Consider the following 22,338-nt stretch of genomic DNA (forward strand, 5'->3'; position numbering starts at 1 on the left):
GGCCCTTTCAGTCGTGGGGGCGTTATAATGTGACGGCCAATCCCCCTATTGGTAAAGAGTAGCCCAAGAGTTGGCGGTGGGTGGTGATGACTAGCTGCCTTCCATCTAGTCTTACACTGCTAAATTAGGGACGGTTAGCTCAGATAGCCCTCTTGTAGTTTTGCGCGAAATCTATAACAAACAAGCAAACCATAAAAAAATTAAATTCATATATTTATAAGATATTGTAAACTGTCTAATAAGATAAGGTCCAAAGTAACTTTAGCTTTTGATTACAGCTGTAGGATTAAATTCTGCGCATAGTAATTTTTTTGCCATGCCAAGTTGTTTGTTTCACAAACTAGTTAACAAAATAAATACTAGTATTTTCATTTAATAAATAAAACATCAACCGGAGATTATTTCTACTGTTAACTTTACAACCTTTACAACATGATAACAAATGTCTATCTAAGCAACTCTCCGAGTTAGATCAAACAATCAATCGCTAGGATAAGCTCGAAAATCCAAAAATTTCACACGACATCCAAAGAATGAATTTCTCTAGAAAATATACTTCAATTAAATCGGTTATAAGTCATGTGAAACAGTCAGGACATTGACTGGATAAACAAACAAGCCTTTATTACATGGAATCTCAGATACTGCGAACTTATCATAATTTCAATGTACAATAGGGTATAAATATTCTAAAACAAGAGGTTTGCTGGAGTGTATTAGTGTGTCGTGAGCTGCTCCCACAGTGATTTCTCGAGTAAGATAAGCACAACTAATGATTTCCGGATTTCTCGGTATTGTTTCAAAGGAAAACAAGCTTGGGCAACTTGATATGCTTTGCACTTAGATTTACAAACCAAAAATAAATAAATAAATAATTCGCAATGAACCCTGATGGTCACGATTAATATACGTACGAGTGTTCGCGTGTAGCAAACTTTCTGTAGTACCAAAAAGTACAAGGATATGAAAGGTCAGTGATAAAATTTGGATTTGCAAAGACAATGTTCCAATTCTTGTTACTCATTTGATCCCCCCTCTAGTTGCACAGCGGAATGTCTGCAGACTTATGACGCTAGAAACCGAGTTTCGATACCCGTGGTGGGCAGAGCACAGATAGCTCATTTTGTAGCTTTGTGCTTAATTACAAACAAATCAGTTCCCGTTACTCATTTGAGTACATCTCCACCACACAAGCTCAAAGCCACTATTTCTGCCAAATATATTTTTATTTCTATTATTTATATTTCTTAACGATATATATATAGATATATATATATCAAGAATAAATTGATAAATGCATCAATTGATATTACCTACTATATAATACATGCTTATATTATTTATTTTCTAATTACCTTTGTTTTACATGTGTAAGTGAAAACAACAGTTTATACCAAGAACTGGTTTATAGTATCAAGCAAGACGATAGACTCAAAGAGTAAAATATAGAAAATAAAGATTAAAATGTTTTTCACTGATACACTGTTGACAATAAAAATATAATTTAACATCATGAAATTGATGTGCATTTTGTTGTCCTTCTAAGAAAAAAAAAGTAAATATGTTTCAATGATATACTGTTAACAATAAAAATGAGAATATAACATCTGATGAAACTTCTTTGGTCTTAATAAAAGTTTAGATATCAATTGATATTCATCTAAAATAATAATTCACAGTTTTTATTCAAACGATATAATTCTCTTGAAGATGTTTTATGGGAAGAGGCCTTATTTGTTTGTAGCTATTCAATATTTATATGTTTGTAATTACTAATATTTCAGTGTGTACAAAAGAAATAAACAGATAAGCGCCTTTATACCTAGTGACCCTCTTCTAGAAGACTTAAATTGGTAAGTTAACTAATTAAAGCTGAAGTTGTGTGAATGTTTATAATGTTTGACAAGCAGGAGGATATTCCCGCCCAACTATGTACCAAATACAGCTCTCTATAATGATAAACCTATATTAAAATTTAAGAGTTAATTTCTCGATTTCCGTTAAATAGCGTTTTCTTTGGGTCTAAAAGAGTGTTCATCGTGTGAACAAACAAACGTGGTTTTAATATGGATTTTGCGCTGATGCAAATTACTATCACACGAAAATTATTAAACGTCGTGAATGGTAATCTTGAGCTATTTATCACTACCTAAAAATCACTTGAGAACGATGTCTTGTGACTAATAATTCCTTTCTAAAACCAATAGTCACAATTTTGAAATAAACTTCGTAACTTGACATCTTGAAAAGCCAAGACTCCAGTTAAAAAAAACAAAAACAAAACACTCTCGTTCGTTTTATATGTGTATGTATCTAAATATATCTTAAGTAATGCTGGTTCATGTTATTGCATTCATAAAATTCATTCAACTTGAAAATAAAAAAAACAAAAACATCTCATGAAATTTGCAAGTACATAATTAATACCGAATATAGGCAAATATTTTCTCTCCTGTACAAAATATTTAAACTTTAGAACTGAACTGAACAAATCAAAGTACAAATATTTTCTTTCATCCAGAATATACTGAACAAAAGACTCAGTGAAAAGGTTTTAGTGAATGAGCCTTTGTAAAGCAATCTTTGAAAGAGGTGCTTAACCTAAACTCCTTAGAGTATTTTCACTTTTTCTGAAGTAGCAGGTTGTTAGCTGTTTCAACATGTCTTAACAACTTCTGAAATACAAAAAAAAACATGCACTGCAAACATCTACAATGTTAAAAAGTTTTTAAGAGAAAGTATGATAAAACGTTACTCCATGTGTTTGATCACAAGTACTTGTTATCTCTATTGGTAGATATAGGCGGCTTATCACTAGTAAACATTTAACTAAGTCTAAATAGAAGATAAGCTGCAGCCGTTTCAATGTTACTAGTAAAGCCATAATCCCTTTGTTGTAAAGATGTTTAAGATAAGAGAACACTTGTTTGTTCCACTGAGTCAGCTAGTGCTATTGTATTTGTCGGTATGAATTTCAAGATCTAAAAACAGTGATAGTATATAAGTGACCCTAACTCGAATGTTGATTGGAAGAAACAACATAGATAAAATATCATGGAACTTTAGCACAGCTCGTGTCTCTAAGAGCAATCCTGTTTGATTTCAGCAGGACCGTTCAATAAATCTCTTCTCAGATTTATTTAATAAAATGTAAATAACTGAATGTATACTTTCGAACACAAAAGAAACAATCCACATTTACGTTCATGCACTCTTTATCAGTACACTTTTGATTCTAGAGGTAGTCTATATGTAATTAGCCCTACCCCCACCCTCTAGCGGCTCAGCGGTACGTCTCAGTACAATCAAAATAATCAGGCTTCGATACCAGTTTCGGGCACAGCACAGATAGCTAGCTCATTGTGTAGCTTTGTGCTTAACAACAAACAAACTATAAGTAATTAAATATGTTGACTTTAGCTTAGGCCCGTTTGCTTCCAAATATTTAACAACGATGTTTATACCAGAATCCAAATACAATACACAGATGCAGCAACAAATATCTTCTTAGACCCCTGAAGATAACGACTTTCTTCCCTTTGAACCAGAAAATTTTATAAGATAACCTACATTAAAATTAAAGATACAGTCTTATCCCTTACCAGTTATAACGAATCCTTGATATATTTGAAAAATATTGCATCTTATTTAGGTCAGAGTTGGTAAACTGATAAATGTGTGTGGAAAAAGCACTTTCAATATTTAACCCTAATGAAATAGCGAATAAGACAGTTTAAAATCTAAATAGTTGACGTGATTTGAGTTTATGAGAAGTTAAAAGTTTGAAAATGTGTACGCCTTTTGGGTGACAAGTTATATCATAGTACTCCAAAAGCAAAAATAGCCCTTAGTGTGAGGATGTCGCGAAGAAATGAATCTTTCAATCAGTTTTTGTGTATTTGAACTTTCAAACAGATTAAACAATATTAGTTTACATATACGTTAAAGAATTCGAAGGTATCAAAGAGCTAAAAATGTTCTGTTACATAATATAGCTATGACTGAATAGGGATATTAACAAAGAATGGTATAGATTAATCAAGATATGTAGCATACTGAGTTTCTAATTTTTGTTTGTTGTTAAGCATAAAGCTACACAATAGGCTGTCTGTGCTGTGCCCACCACGGTGGGGTCCGAATTTGGTTTTTAGCGATGTAAGCCTTCAGACTTACCGCTGAGCTACTGGGGGACAACACTAAGTTTCTAGAAGAAACAGCTTAAGAAACAAAATGTTTTTATTTCTGAATAAAAAACAACATTGTATAAAAACCGCAAATTTCAGAGCTGCAACGTTTAATTTCAATAATTTTTAATTCACCTCCGGAAAAGTATTATATTACATCATAGAAAAATACAGTTTTAGTTTTGAAAAAAAAGAAAAAAGATATCACTATTGTATATTTTTCAGTCACAATCTCCCCAACATAAGATTGGTTGGTAAAAAATTCAATTCTATCAACCGGAGCTATACTGAAACTATGTAGCCAAGAAATAGCTTGTATCAAGCTCTTGTTTTCTTTGAAATTTTGTCCTGAAAAATCTGTTTAACAAATACAGTAGATTTGTAATTTTTTTATGATATCCATGCTTAGAAAGCCACTTTTGTCTTATAAGTACATGTTTGAATATGCGCAAGGTTGGGGTATGTTATATTAAAACAAGTTTGAACATGCAATTCAGAAAATCATGTCATATTACGACAAATATATAGTCGCGGTGAAACGGAATATATCAGAAATACATTTTGACATTGTTTGACATCATATAGATAGTGTGATGCCCCATCCCCCAAAAATTAACAATTTAGAAGATGGTTATGTAACAGTTCTTTATGATAGAAACTATTCATAAACTCAGATCGGTGTATAAAATTTCCAAAACATGAATATCTCTTATACTTAATGACATTGCAGAACAAAGACATGTGGTTAATCCAGAAAGAGACTTGCAACAATTTATATCCGCCCGTCGTAACCAAAGTGCAGTGTTTCCTAAAAGATTAGATAGAATTCACGAACACAAATATGAATGAAAAAAGTCGTCCATTTGCCTCAAGCAACATTACGCAACATATTCAAGAAGCTATCACTAGATGGAATATGGAAAGCTGCAGGGAATAAGGGTGTGATTTGAGCATGACAGCCATGCAACAGAGACTTTTAAAATGGAGATTACGTGTTAGTAAAACGTACTTAACCTCTATATTCGGCTACTTGAGTGCGAACAGGTTTTCATGTTTGAATAATATTATCAGAAAGTTTGAATTAAGATGTACTAAAACCCCTAATAAACAAACTGCTTTCCTTTCTAATTTTATTTTTTAAATAGCGAAAACACAAATACGAGCATTTATTTTGGTAATTTTATTACTTTTCTCTAAAAAAAATAAAAAGATTTTGAATACTACCCATATAAACAAGCATGACGACAATCCAAGATGTTAGCGCTTTAAAATTTTGTTTGTAATTAAATTGTCACCTATGTCAAGTGCTTAATTTAGAACCATCTTGTAATTAGTAAGTAATAATTGTAGACGCATCCGGTACATATGGTTAAAGACGCGTGATGAATAATAGGAAATATGCATGGTTGACTGACGTCATTATAAAATAACCTCATTATAATAAGTTAAACAGTGAAAATGATCATATTATTTGAGATAATTGATGCATTGAATAATTCCTAAATACTGTCTTTGTGTGTGTACCTGTAAAATAGCTCATCATGCACGCAAGAAGACCTTGATCAATCATGAGCTTTCGATATGTCTCATGTGCCAATGGGTCTACCTAATATTAGTTACATTAAGTCCAAAATTATTGCGATGTTTTCAAACATGAAAATCTTTATAAATTGAAGAAGAAAACCACAAGAACATTTTCTATAGATGTTAATAAACTGTCTGCACGTGTTTAATTTGTGAGTGACACAGTTTGTAGAGAGTTGCAGTACGTTATATTAAAACAATTTTACGTCATTACAATCTCTGTCACTGTGTCAGGTCATGCTCTGTCTAGCAGCTTTGCATCTTGACAATAGCTCTGCAGAGTAGTTTCCATTCTAAACGGGTTTGTGGTAAGGCTACATGTCAAAAGCACACCACTGCCCCTGCATGATTTATATAAGCTATCTAGTGTACGCAGACGATGGCTTTGAAGCGCCGGTTAGAACCATAGATATTCTAATACTAGATGGCGCATAGCTTCCGATTAATGAAGTCACCGTCCGCCATATTGGAAAAATCATTACTTATACATAGTGGCTTAATGAACACTGTTTAGAACTTCAATATAAATTATATAATTATATAAGCAAACTTATGTAAGATTTAAACTCATATAAATGAATCTTATTTTGCCCAATAACGTATTAAAAGTGAAATTTACTTCCAACTCATCATCTTTTATTAATTATGTGATTTAATTTTGACCAAAGAATGTTGGCACTCACTATTTTTGACTTATGTTTTAAGCTTGCGCCGTTATAAGTAATATTTTTCATGAATTCACAAACATATTGGTCTTATTTCTTACTACTAAAAATAACAATACGTTTTGAAATATATTTATTTACATATATTTGGGTACAGCGGTTTGTTATGATTTCAGAATGATATGATAAAGTGGATGGGCTATAACTCATATACTTATTTCGAAAATGAAGAAAAAAAAAGATTATTTTAAACATAATTTGTATTTGTATATCCAAATATTAAAACACAACCGTAGGAATTTTGCTAGAATAAAACTTACACAATGAGATTAGTCGACATGTTGGTTTTGATGCACACGTCACTAGCTTCAATGATTCACACAGATTACAGCGTCTAGTATTATAGATTTGTTTTGTTTTGAATTTCGCGCAAAGATACTCCAGGGCTATCTGCGCTAACCGCCCCTAATTTAGCAGTAATAGACTAGAAGAAAGGCAGCTAGTCAACACTACCCACCGCCATCTCTTTGGTACCTTTTTACCAACGAATAGTGGGATTGACCATCACGTTATAACGCCCCCACGGCTGAAAGGGCGAGCATGTTCGGTAACGGGGATTCGAACACGCGACCCACAGCTTGTGAGTCTAGCACCATAAACACTAGTATTGTAGGATATCTAAGGTTACAACATTTCGATCGTATAGAAATCCATATGCGCTGCATCTGGCGACTTAATCGGTATGTCTTTGTATGGAAAACATGAATACTCGTTTTATTCTCTAGCTACTTGAGACGTGCGATGTTTGAACGGTTATTTCGTAGAAGAAACGTGTGTACACGTGACTTATTTCACTTTTTCCAGAGAGAGATCTTTCTTGATTGTGTTATATACTGTTGCCTGGGGGCACGTGGGCAGATTTTGCGACTGAACTTTATGTTCATGGAATCCCATCTCTTACAAGACGCGTCACTTTTCATCTCATGGCTGGGGTACGACTTGTTGTAAGTCTTTTTTGGGGGATGGTCTTGGTGCCCAAAGTTAATCTAGATTTTTTTTCCGATTCCGTTAAGTGCAAAGTATCTGTTTTGGAAATTATAAATCATTGATCTGAACAAATCTTTATGATCTAGTGTTTGAATATTTTGCGACAGATTTCCAGTGGCCACACACTGCCTACGACGGCTAACAATGATAAAATCTATAGGCCTAACATTTGTGATACAAGTCACGTTAACTGCATGTTTTATTTTTCCACACCTCTCTTAATTTGTTCATTTTAAATTCAAAATCAGAAAGGAGTAAAAACAGGGTTTCAGATTATCCTTTTGCATCCCGTAAGTTATCGCCCAAGATGCCTTTCGCTGCAAACCAGACTCATCAGTTTGGCTGGACAATGAAAGATAAAACATTCTCTAAAAAACTATTTATGTATGCAGTATAATACTTTAAAGTTACGGTTTAAATGTAGAAAGCTGGAGAAGCATTAAAACCGACAGGCCTAACAGTTCAGATAAAAACCATGTGAACTGCATGTAATTTTTTTTGTACGATCTTCTCCATTGCGGATTCCAAATTACAGGTATTTACAACTATAATTTTTATTAAAAATCGCGATAACTACAGATTTTTTAAAAATTCCTCTTAATTTGTTCTTTGCGGATTCAAAATCACACATTTTAGGCATTTGCTTTCTAGTGTTTTGTCAGCTTTCGACGTTTAACCTTAAATGTCGTAATGAAGTTCTGATAGATTTCGCTCCACAGCGACTTTATGTCGACTGTACTTGTCAGATGACTTGCTGATTTTCATATTCAAAATCGTAATTAACCCTCTGTGCAAATGAATAAATTTAATATGCAGAAATTTTAAAACGTTGCGAGAAGGACTAATTGATAGCGTTTATGAAACTTTTAAGGTACACTTTTGATAACCTTTAAATAAGAAAGCTGTTCTTTTCTTCTTCTAAATAAAGTCTTTAACCTCTTCCGCGATTTCCCCTTACGGACTTACAACGAAGGTTCAATTCCCGCGGTGAACACTCCAGATAGCCCAATGTGGCTTTTTCTAAAACAAACAATCGTTCATAATCAAACATTTAGAGCATTTACGATAAATTCAGTGCTTTATCTGCTTTTATCAATTAGATATCTATAGCATAAAAATACGGTATCTCGCTTATCTAACGGTTATCAGTTTCAATGTACATTGTTGGACTAATAGTAAATAATCATTTTGTATCCGAAAGGCTTGGCTTTTCAAGGACTTCATCTGCATTTCTGAATATTGTTTGTCAATGGCTTCTCGATATGCTAGCTCAGATCGAAATCAAAAAAATTAAATGGAATTTGCCAGTACATTTAGATATGAATTTTTATACAAAAATAAATATAATTAAGAATAATACGCAAATGTGAAAAACTAATCATCCGTTATATTTTATGCAAATCTTATTTTAAGAAACATTCAAAATAAACGAGTATTGAAAAACAACAAATTTATATTAATGATTTCTGCCAGACACACCTTGAAATAAACAACAACAACAGCAAAAAAACAACAACAAAAAAAAACAAAAAACAATACGAAACATTTAGATTTCACTAAATCAAATAGATAGTTTAAACATAAATTCAGTCATGCAAGGTATTTAAGTTTAGCCATAAAACTTCAAACTGATAACATCCAGTGTCTGTTTTCAATATTTTAGTGAAACATTCAAATATACTTGTGTTCTCATCTAGAAATTTCTTACCTAAGACTTGTGTTTTTCGTCATTTCTATGACCAAAGACACCAGTAGGAAAAACGTTGCATTCGTAGCCATTCATTTTCAAATTAATAAAAAGGTTAATACATGACTTGGCTACAATATTTTGAAAAGTGGCACAACGCTTTACATTTAAACTTTGTTCAAAGAAACAAATGACCCGGACATTCTTTTAAAATGATATATATATATATGCCCATCGTTTATGAGCATTCCGTATGTGGAATGCGAATGATAAACTCTGAACAGTGGGCTGCAGTGACAGAAGATCAATAATTATGTTCACATAAAAAGACTCTCTGCAAGTTATTGTTCATTTTTGATATTTTCAAATACTACAGAGCGATATAGAACAAAAAGCATTTTTCACATATCTCTCCAGATAAAATTGACCATGTCTCGGGTGTCTTGTATAGTGTTTGTAGTCGACAATAATTTGTTGTTGTGATGAGGAAAGCTGAAGGTTTGAAAAACCTCAAATATCATTATAGTATATTTTGAATCTGAAATTCATTTCCACGTTACTCAAATACAAACGGTTACATTCTAGACATAACTTCACCGACTGAATCTAAAACAAGGACTGTTTATAACCATAGGCCTGTTATGTGTGACTTCTATTATAAAAGCAGCAGCTTCTTGGCTGTATAAGAAACGATAAACATGAAAACCTCCAAGCAATTAGAGCAATAAGGTATCTTCCGACCCTGTAATTAGGGAGAGGGTTACCAGTTTGGTTTTATTTAATAATGCAATTAGGGAGAGGATTACCAGTTTGTGTCTATTTAATAACACACTCAGGAAGATGATTATCAGTTTGGTTTTATTTAAAACGAAATTAGGGAGAGGGTTACCAGTTTGGTTTTATTTAATTGCACAATTAGGGAGAGGATTACCAGTTTGGTTTTATTTAATAACGAAATTAGGGAGAGGGTTACCAGTTTGGTTTTATCTAATAATACAATTAAGGAGAGGGTTACCAGTTTGGTTTCATTGAATAATATAATTAAGGAGAGGGTTACCAGTTTGGTTTTATTTAATAATATAATTAAGGAGAGGGTTGCCAGTTTGGTTTTATTTAATGATATAATTAAGGAGAGGGTTACCAGTTTGGTTTTATTTAATAATATAATTAAGGAGAAGGTTACCAGTTTGGTTCTATTTAATAATACAGTTAGGTTGATGATTAACAGTTTGGTTCTATTTAATAATATAATTAAGGAGAAGGTTACCAGTTTGGTTCTATTTAATAATACAGTTAGGTTGATGATTAACGGTTTGGTTCTATTTGATAATACAGTTAGGTTGATGATTAACAGTTTGGTTTTATTTAATAATACAATTAAGGAGAGGGTTACCAGTTTGGTTATATTTAAAGGACCTAAGAACGTTAACAAAATCTCTCTAACGATTGACGTCATAATACTTTTACCTATTAGTGCGTTAAGCATTATAAAAACGTATATGTATTTAATGGAATATTTATACGATAACTTTTTAAATATCTAAGTGACAATATAGCATTTTTTAAACGTTTAGGGAACAGTTAATATATTCTCTGACTAACGAAATGGGGTAAGAAACTGGTTACAAAAGGTAGAAAAAGATATGTTTAAGTTTCTTATATCTTAGGTCCTCCCGCCTTCTGGGGTCCAATTGTAAGATCGAATGATAAAAAATATTTCATGTTACAACATAAAAGTAGTCTTGACTATGTAAGCTGTTTACCGCTAAAAGTTGCAAAGGCTAATTATTGTCAAACCACCCTTAATAATATATAAAACTGGAAGATGTTTTGATAGAAACACTAAACAGATACTAAGAACTTTAAGTGAAACCAAAGAGGAATAAGTCAACTACACTATGCCTCCCATATCCGGTTCCGACGAGGCTCTTCGCCCAATACCGGGGCTCATTACACCGGTTGGGATACGAGAGACATAATAGTGGTTGAGGCGCTATATATATCGTTAAATGCAGGAATAACAACCTTCTTGATGTGAACTATATTAAGCTGTAAATGTCATCAATTGCATGAACAACAAAATTCATGGTGTGAACTATAATAAGCAAGTGAATTGTAATTATTATTAGTTTTATCTAAGTCATTAGGATAAGAATCAATAGCACAATATTATTTATTTAAAACAGCTCATTTCTAAACGACAAACATTTACATTACGTTACACTTATTATGTTATATTTACTCCTCTTCCTAATATCAATAGATTTTAAACTAAACCTGAGAGAGGCATCTATAAATAATACATCATAAACCAGCTCCCAGTTAGTGCTTTGTATATAGGTTTCACTTTGTTGCGATAGTACTTACATCAAGGAACAAGGATGTTTGTAGCATTCTGTTCATAACAAGAAATTTACTTAGGTATTTATTATAACAATATTGTTTTTGTGCCAAGGAACATAATTGTTTTGCAACACTCTTTAATTAAGATGTACTTGATTAGTCAATTTCTTATAGCGATATTGTATTTGTGTCAAGGAACACGGATGTTTGCTGCACCTTCTCAGTAACGTGTTTCATAAATTGAATGTTAACAGTGGAACTAGAGGTTAGTGATTTTAGTGGTCTATTTGTACCACGGCTATAGCTTTTATACATCAGCTGGTAGTTTGATGTTTTGATGACCTTCGTTGCCTACAACCACATTACATTAAATACATTTTCATAAGTGGTAACCCAACATTTTGTTTGACACAGAGTTGAAACATATACGTGTCGAACGTCAAGCGAGTGCTCTACCAAATAAGCTAGTAAGGCACTCATCTTCTACAACTTAAACTGTCAACTGTCATAGTAGTAAGCAAACTCATTTTCGATCATTCATTCTGATACTGTCACTACAGTAAAACCTGTTTTTGAAAACAATACTCTGACGTTTTTCTTTTCAAGCGTTTTATTAATAGAGAACAGTATATTTTAAATCACACACACACACACAAAATAACATTTCAATTACTTGAAATAAAATTAATCTGAAAATCGTCATTCTTCTTTTTTTTATTTTTATGCGAAGAAAAGACAGTTTTTAATGGTGGAAGAAAAAGAAAACAAACAATAATATTTGATGATGAATGTACCAAAGCAAAACAAACTGTAATATCTATTTGATGATAAATGTGTGCATATTAAGTAGAAAACTTAATATAAAGTACTACAGATCATGTATCGTGTTCTTTAAGATGACTAAACAATGTAGTTGAGGTTCATTTAGATAGAGTTTTTACGTGTCTTGTAATAAGATAGGTTACGTGACTTGAAACCAAATAAAGTTTATATCCAGTGCGGGAATGTTTACTGTGTACAAGCAGTATAGTATATTAACATAACGACGACGGTATATCAAGTATCGTGTAACTTGAAAACTCCGAGAAATATTAAGTCACTGACCCAAGATTTTTTCCTGGTAAATGATTCTTCTTTTTCTTAACTCTATTGCTTCTATTTTAGTTGTTAATATCAAGAACCAAACATCTTAATTAATATGCTAGTGTTAGCTTTTTGATAGTTTACTAATCTATATTTTACGTAAATATTTATCAAGCATACGCTTCCGTTCTAGGCAGTGTAATAAACAAACGCATTCGTGTGAACAAGAACATTTCTTTATATTGAGACATAACGCGTTTAAACTATTACCAAAGTCATTTAGAAGAATTGTACAAAGTACATAAAACTTGTAAGAAAGTAGGATTTGTTATAGCTAGACCATGACATGTCCAACAGAAGACATCATTTAGAATAATTAAACATGGTGCGTTAAACCTCTAAGAAAGTATGATTTGTTATAGCCAGACCATGACATGTCCAACAGAAGACATCATTTAGAATAATTAAACATGGTGCGTTAAACCTGTAAGAAAGTATGATTTGTTATAGCTAGACCATGACATGTCCAACAGAAGACATCATTTAGAATAATTAAACATGGTGCGTTAAACCTGTAAGAAAGTAGGATTTATTATAGCTAGACCATGACATGTCCAACAGAAGATATCATTTAGAATAATTAAACATGGTGCGTTAAACCTGTAAGAAAGTAGGATTTGTTATAGCTAGACCATGACATCTCCAACAGAAGACATCATTTAGAAGAATGACACTTGTCGCACCGAACTTATCAGAAAATGTGGTTGACTAGTTGATCCTGACATGTCCAGTAGAAGATATCATTTAGAATAATTAAACATGGTGCGTTAAACCTGTAAGAAAGTAGGGTTTGCTATAGCTAGACCCTGACATGTCCAACAGACGATTTCACTTAGAACAATGATACATGTTGTATTGAACTTAATAAAAAGTACGGTTAATAAGTAAATCTTGACATGCCTAACAGTAGATATAATTTAACATTATGCCACAGAAATTATAAACAATAAATAAGACAGACGGCGCTTTAAACCTGTCAAAGAGTAGAGCGACTCTCTAAGATTGTTTGTTTTTAAATTTCTTTAAAATTAAAACACAGATATACTTATGTATAAAGTTAATTGAAAAACTATCTGATTTACGTGCGATCTTAGTTTAGAACAAATAAAATCAATATAACTAAGCTACTATTAGATTTGTGCAACTAGGAATTTGTTTCCTTACAATCCTCGCATCACAGAGAATGAATCGCATTTTTTATGAACGATTTGTATAGGATAATGCATTATCTGTCGTTACAAATGCGATTTGTTACTTCCAAGAACAATCGACATTTCAAAGGAAGGTTGTGGGTGGTTCTTTGTGATGAAATATAACTGTATAGCAAGGTTGTTAAACAATGTACAAGTATTTCCCATAAGAAAGCCTTCAATGGTTCTCCATGAAATCGGAAATATCTCACACAGCAAAGTGTTTAGGATAGCAATTAGGAAAGCTATGGGTTCCGAAACCATATCCCAATCCAATCTGAAGCACCACTCTAATCAGAAAAGTGATGATTAGAGTAACCAAAGAAAACTTGCTGAACCAAAAAACCATTATGGTGAAGTTGAACATATCTCTTGATTCTGATAATAAGATAATGAACATGGATTTAAAGTTACAACGAGACCAAATACAACGAGACCAGCATCTGTTCTCATGAGAAAGGTCATCGAAGGAACTGGAATCATAGCAACCCCATTTGATGACATATCTGTAGAGTCTTCTGATGCAGTTCCAATGAGTATTTATAGCTTATGTCTGCTTAAATGTGGTCTTGGAAGCCAATGGCCATGTACATTGGAAGCTCTATGGAAAGCTTGCCAACATTTCTGGTATAAGTCTGAGATGTCCATCTAATGCAGAAGCTTGTTACAATGGAAATTGTGATGTAAACAATAGTTTATAATTTTAGCTATTAGGCTAGAATGACGATAAAGAAAGTAGTTCCAAGAATAGCACTGAACCTGTAACACGTTCTTATAAAGTGCGATTAACCTCAGTTTGCTAGAAAATGAAAACTTTCCTATATATATTAGGCTTGATTTGCTAAAATATTATACATCCCGAAGTAAATCATAGGTTCTTTTCCCCTTCGGAGTAGTATAAAGCACACTAACAGATAGATACTGCACCACCGACTGAGGTAAATCTAGATAACTATTTTGTTCTTAGTAAACTGGGATAATCCGTATAGATTTAGTAAAGTTGGAAAGTTTGTATTTTGTTGGTGTTAAGTTAGTTTTTATTTTGATATACATACCAAATTTTGAAGTTATTAAGTGATATTTTATTTTGATATACATACCAAATATTGAGTGAGTATGTTCAGTCATTAATATTGTAACTGAAATCTGTGAAAAATATTTTTCTAGCGTGCTAATAGTTTCCTAACAAAACAGAACAGATACAGAAAATCAATAAATGACACTTGATCGTGGATTGATCACAACGAATAGAATGAATGAGAGAATATAATACCTCATCAAGTCTCTTCTTGAATCAATAGTGTTAACCCATTTTTGTCATTTTCCTTTTACAGTAACAATTACGGTATAATACATTTTCCAGCTGGAAAACCCCACAGGCACGTGGGAAAATAATTTGTTTTTACAGTTGCACCCGCGACCATGCGTTATTTCGGTTATGTCACTCAGATATCTGCACTGTATGGGTGACGAAAAACAGAAGCAGGCCTAACTAACCCTTAGAAGTAACTTACCAGTGATACACTTGATACACCAGTTTATAGAATATGGATTATCTTAAGCGTCTGAAATGCTCCTGTTTTTAATACGTTGCTAATTCTCCGTATTTTGCTCATACTAGTTATGATAAGCTTACTGCGTGTAAAACACACAGGATGCTTTCATCAGAAGATGAAACGTTAATAATCACTTTCCTTCTCGCTCTTTATATTCACAAAAAACAACACCTGGTTTTAATGTGTTGGTGCCTTGTTTCCAAAACTTAATCTCGTCAACATACTTTTTGTTGGATTTTTGACTAAACGGATCTTTTTCATCACACGCTAATGAACTTAGAAATGACTATGGTATTTAGTCTACTGAAACATGTCTCACTAATACTCTGCTGGTGTCGTTTAATGACGTTGTGATAACTTATAATGTTTTTGTGAGGTGATAGGATGTTAATGCAACTTTCCGCTCCAGTTACAGTTCACTGTTGATCGTTCTTGTTGAACGTATATCGTTGAGCTTGTTTGAGTTCAGAGGCTGCGCATAAACATGACCTGTAAACAAGCACAGTATTATAAAACAACGTTTCTTTGTTTTAGTAAAGTGAATGCACGAAAATAGCTCTTAAGACATAAAAGTAAAGAAAAAAAATCTCAGTTCAAGACTCGTCAAGCAGTAATGCATGTGAAATATCAGTTTTGTCGTGGTTAATTACTGATATTATAAACACACCAACTTAACCATGTCAAAGGGGTGGTTTTGCATACATCTATGTTGACTTGAGTAGTGCGTCAAAGACAGACTGTGTGGGAACAGCGAAGCTAGAACAGAGGATGTGTTGATTAGGCTCTAGTACTTTGATTGTTCATTCAGAATTTGTCCATAATAGTAAAAAATGTATTCAACAAGGTTACTAAATAAAGCTATATTCACAAAAACAACAACAAAATGTCCTATATTGTAAGAGATTATCAAGTTTTTAAATTGGGTGATTTTAAGATAAACTTCACCTATTTTTTCAAAAGTTTACAAAACCAATACTTAGAGAATCACACAATAGTGTGCTTTATTACAAAGGTAGGTATAGTATACATGCAATGGTATGTTATTTCGTTGTGAAGGTATAACTTTCTTCAATAAGTTATTCTATAGTGGGCAAGGTAAGACTGCTTGAAGTCGACGATAAAGCTCTATAACATTGATGTTGACAACTTGAAACTGGTAGCTCCAGATTGCAAGTCGTGGCGTAAACTAGTTCACAGTGGAGCATCTGGCTTTGGATCTCGCCGCATCAGAGATGTAGAAACCAAGCGGCGCCTTCGCAAGTCTCGTCAACAAGATCTACAGTCAGTTGCCCCACAGTGTGCACAGTGCGGAAGAAGGTTCCATGCAAGAATTGGGCTTATTAGCCATTCACGGATTCATCAAAAACCCTGAAATGTAAAACGGCTGTCATCTTCACATGTGATGGACGAATACATATAACATTATTCAAGTTACTTTTGTCTTGTTAGTCATTGAACTTTAAAGATCACCCGTCTCTTTGGAAATGCTTGAAGACCACATTTCGGTGCATTAACGAAACTCTTTATATGACGGAAAGTTGTCGGTTTTTATACAGTATTCAAATTATTGTACAGAATTAGGAGCTATTTAAATTACAATTTGCCAAGTTTTCTCACATACAAAAGTAGCTTAATAACTAATTTCTAAAAGATAAATCGGACGTTTATATGTATATAAAATGTTATGTGAAAACTATCCTTTATTCTCATCAGCAGTAAGGTAAACTAAATATTGTAAAGTTTGCTTGTTTGTTGCTAAGCGCAGAGCTACACAATGGGCTACCTGTGCTCTGCCCACCACGAGTATCGAAACCCGGTTTTTATCGTTATTAGCTTACCGACTTATCACTGTGCCACTGGATAAGGGGAGCTATTGTAAAGTAAGGTAAGCAAAATAAACCAGAGGGAAATTGTATAGAGTAAGAAATGTGACGTAAGGTTAAATGGGGTAAAACACGTGCATTTTTCAGTGAAGAAATCGGTACGTTGACCTATCTACCTCCCTCTGAAAGGTATTTATAGTACTTGTTTATCTCTGAAGTAGTAGTCTATTTGTGTTATAGAAACAGACAATTTAGCTATTGGACCGGTTGATACTAAGATCCGAGTTTCAAAGTACTGGACAGACCATACAGAGATACTTTCAAAGGGTAGATACATTTCATACAGGACTAAACACGGTTTGTGTGTTATATGCTTGCTGTCATGATCTTTGTAAACCTTAGGTATTTGTGGTCATTTTTAACTATATACAGACAATCCTTTTGTAGGTGAGAAAAGATTAATCCTATACCTAATAAACAGTTATAAAAATGGTGTTCAGTAACACGTGCTGGTACCTCAACTATACATGGACCACTGTAAGAATAACATTTCATGAAACTAATTAATATCGATGATGCTCTGTTCTGATAGTACTTAGGGAATTTTCCCTGAGTGCATTCAGTGAAAACATTTGAAATTACAAGGGAAACACTATCTGCAACATTCAAAGACAATTTCTGCCTGCAACTAATAACATATTGAAATCAGAATTTCAGTTTCGGCCAAGAGTGCTACTATGTCTCATAGAGAACTCATGCATGTATCATTGTATATTTCGAAAGGCGGAACATTCCACTTAAGTCTATTTCATTGCACGTAAACACCTTTTGTAAAATAACTGGTACACATTTTATTTAACCCCTAAAATATATTGTAGAAACTAAATAAAACCTCTTACAAGGTAATTCACTTGTCTTGACTAAACCTTTTTCTTGTACTATGGTCGATCATAACTTGCCCACGTTGTTTACGATTCTTTCGTGTGTTATGATCCTCAACACATGTGTCATTATAGCAAAAGATAACGTTTTTCGCAAGTACACACTTTCTGGCAATAAAAACAAAATTTGATATATATATATATGTTCGTGGAAAAATTAAAATATAATAATTTGTATCTTACAGTAGAAGAAAATCAAAAAGATAATAATAATAACCTAAATAGGCTTGCTGTTCAGATGGGTATCTTTATATACATACAAATATATATACTTTGTTAAAATAATAGCATGTGTCAAAAATAGATCTTTAAAGAAACAGGAAAAAGTAGAAGCAGTTGTAATAGTTTAAGGTTAGTGACCGTAATTGAAGATATTAGAACAAGCCTTCATTTCCATTCTGGTGTCTTCGTTTCGTTTCGAAAAGACGTATGAAGTCAACTGGACAATCTACAACTGCATGCATATATCGTTGTACGAGTAAAACTGTCTCGAAGTTTGAAGCTAATTTTTCCATTCTGGTGTCTTCGTTTCGTTTCGAAAAGACGTATGAAGTCAACTGGACAATCTACAACTGCATGCATATATCGTTGTACGAGTAAAACTGTCTCGAAGTTTGAAGCTAATCTGCTGCATTAGGTATTGATTGATATGAATGTAGAGACGTATAACAAAAGGTGTTAATATTGATATTATGATACTAATAGCAAAACGTATACTATACATATATTACTTACTGTGTGGTGTTTTTGTTTGTAGTACAGCTACTGAAATGTTTTTCGTTCACTTATACTGATGGATAAAATTGTTAGGTTTAAATTGAAATCAGATCCAATATTTCTTCAAAGACTTTCATAAACATACAGTATTAACAATAATCATTTTGAAAGTTTAGGAAGAAACATCAAAGAAGGAGGCAAAAACATTGTATATATATGAAAAAAATCATTACCGTTTACTTTATGTTTATATACCATCACGTTTATATTGACCAATACCGGATGTACCAGATATCCACAGTTTGTTATATATACCTTCATATTCATATCAATCAATACCTAATGTAGTAGATCATTACCGTTTACTTTATGTTTATATACCATCACGTTTATATTGACCAATACCGGAAGTACCAGATATCAACAGCTTGTTATATTCCTTCACATTTATTTAGTATTATATACAACATTTATGTGTAAACATAAGATCTATTTTCACAATATACATATTTTGCTCTTCTTCTTTCTTCGGAGGGGGGAGGAGGAGGAGGAGGGGCGCGTATATCATGATTCTTAAACTTAAGCAAAATCTTCAAAACAAGGTAAACAATCACAAACCCAAAACCCTTCATTTATCGTTCATTCGAACGTGATTTTTAGTGGACAATCTTTCAAGCTTAACAAAACTATGGGTTGGTTTTAAAGATATTACCGAAAAAAAAACTGTATGACATGGTATTTTCCGCGAGCCTAAACAAATGTAACTTCTTGCTACACGTCTTAAACACCACTATATGATTTAGTGTGTATCATATTAGCAAATTTATATATATATATCGGATTTATTAATTATATGCGTTAAACGTTTCGGTTTCGTAGTACTTGAATCTTTTACAGTAGTCAATAACTTAAAATCCCTACACCTATGTTTGATTTTGTGTTATTTTATTTAAAGAAAAAACAAAGAGATGGTAAAATAATTTAAAGATTGGACGACTAACGCACCCACATCTAGAATTATTGGACATTAAGCCTCGCCGACAGTTGTGACGTATGAACGTTTTCACTGGCGTCCAATTTCCAATGGATCAACGGTAAGCTTAAGAGCTTCAACCACTAAACTTCAGAGCTAACAGTAGACATTTTGTGATTTTGAGCAAAAACAAACATTGGCGTCCTGGAGCAATTACTTACATTTGGAGATGCTGAGTTATCTTCTACACTTTTCTAGACGTGAAGTACTGATAGAGGAGTTATACCCCCAAAACTCAAAACTTATATTAAAATATTACCATCACATTTTAATTAATTGAAATAATTAGTTTTCTCTGTTTAAAATTATAATATCACTGTTCTCGACCTCATTACGCATGAGGTACATGTACAGTTTAAATTAATTTAAATTAAGTATCACTTAATTGTTTGTAGAAACATAAAGAACAACTTTTTATTCCACTCTTAGCTTTGTTTGTATAGATATTTGTATTTAAAAATAAAATGTGTTGAAAATACAGTTAGTTGCATGTAACAATAAAAGCAGTGAAACCATTAAATAGTAATATATATTTTTAAGATATCATACTTGATCAAGTGTGAGCTTAGTTGTAAGTGTATACACTTTGAACCTTTAAAAATTTTAGTCAAAAAACAACCTTGATATTGTTTCTTTCTTCAAATTTTCACACATCACTTCCATTAATACCATTCTGTTTGTGAATTCTCATATTTAAATATATACAGCAGGAGTGTGAACTTTATACTTGTTCCACAATTACATCTTTAACAGTGTGGATTTCATCAACAAGGATTGTGTTTATTGGAATCACACCTTTTTTTTCATTTATAGGGTATATTCCAGTGAATACAATAGTTAACCGTTGTGTTATTTATATAAAACTTTATTTTGTATGGATTATTACAGGGAAAAAATCCAACCGATCGTTTGGTCAATCAGTCAGTTTTGGCGTAATAATTTATTTCTATTATTGTAACCAATAACAAAATTTATACATTTTATATATGAGGGCGGGAAATTTTACATGAGAATCGTAAGAAATGAACCACAGTAATAGATCTAGTCATAAACGTTAAATTGTGAGCAGGACTTGCTTTTGTTTTATCATAACTTCAGATACTCTTTCTCTATGTGCGACAAAATGAATTTTTCAGATTGAAAGACTTAGTAAATTATTCGAAATCAGGTATTGAGTAAGTTCAATGTCTTGTCAATGCATTAACAGTGGACAGTAATCAAACGTGATACAGACATTATTTAAATAACCTTCAATACGTTAAATCTGCTAAGTCAGAAAGGTCAGAAAACACACACATAATGTTCATCAAACCTATTATTATTAGTTCTCACTCGCATATGGTAAAAAATATATCCGTCAGTGACAAGGAAGACATTTTTGAATTACTTTTCGTCCTGAAATAACATCATAAACCACTTTCAATAAAATCCTCACTTGTCTACCTATGGGATATACAAGTAAAATAGTACTGTTTTTTGTGTGTGTTTTTATATTTTTAAAGCATTTTTTCTTCAAAAATAAAGTAAAATGGACCGCAAAAAAAAATATTACTCTCTTAAATTGGGAAATCTATCAACGCAATATATTGCTTAAAGCCTTTAATTTGGCGTAGATATTTTTTGACCAGGATGCGTGAACATTTGCATAAAAAAAAATTAAGAGAGAAATCAAATGTTTCCAGTTTCTTTGTCACGTGATTGAAAATCTAGACAGTCTGTTTGTTTTCCATGTACACAAATACGGAAAAGAAGAGTATATTATGAACGTAATTTTAATAATCTAGACACTTTTAAAGGGTTTTAATTTTATACAGACCATTGTCCAAAGCTATAACATCAGCAACAAAACCATTGTTGAAAGACCTATATGTATAAGCGCAGAAATGTTTTACTCCAGATTATCTTACAATTCGAGTTTTTCAACCTGGACAACATTGCATATTCAAACGTGTCCTAAACGTTAAGGCTAGAAGTCCCAAGAATTTTGGACATAGCAGTCCCTAATTTTATACTACTGATGAGATTGAAGGCAGACAGCCAGCAACACCTACCGCCATAACGGCTTTGTCTGGCTCTTTGAATCGAATGACGGAATTGACTGTCACCCCATACTCTTCAATCAGTAGTCCGACACGCCATCCATTAGAAATAATTAATTTAGTAATAGCAATGCCCCCAGTGGCACAGCGGTATGTCTGCGGATTTACAACGTTAGGAACCGGGTGTCGATACCCGTGGTGGGCAGAGCACAGATAGCTCATTGTGTAGCTTTGTGCTTAACTTCAAACAAACAAACAGTGATAGCAATACCTGAAGTAAAACGTCTAAAAGAATGTTTAGAGTCTTTATTCACACTCGGAGGAATGTAAACATTGTAAAACCATCATCAAAGAGCAAAAAGTCTTCATCAACAAACTTGTAAGAG

The 22,338-nt window shown here is 32.8% G+C and overlaps 1 long non-coding RNA gene across 3 annotated transcripts in view; it reads left to right on the forward strand.

Annotated features, from left to right (window-relative positions):
• The window catches only part of LOC111086334, an 87,543-nt gene that overhangs the window by 3,156 nt on the left and 62,049 nt on the right, over window positions 1-22,338 (forward strand). Inside the window, exon 2 of one of the 3 annotated variants that reach the window (XR_002611048.1) lies at window positions 1,785-1,853. The exons of the other annotated variants lie outside the window; for them this stretch is intronic. This is a non-coding gene — a long non-coding RNA (uncharacterized LOC111086334). The remainder of the gene's footprint in view (window positions 1-1,784; window positions 1,854-22,338) is intronic. 3 annotated transcript variants of the gene reach the window in all.

This window comes from Limulus polyphemus, unplaced genomic scaffold (assembly GCF_000517525.1).
Source record: "Limulus polyphemus unplaced genomic scaffold, Limulus_polyphemus-2.1.2 Scaffold40, whole genome shotgun sequence".
NCBI classification, from domain to species: Eukaryota; Metazoa; Arthropoda; class Merostomata; order Xiphosura; family Limulidae; genus Limulus; species Limulus polyphemus.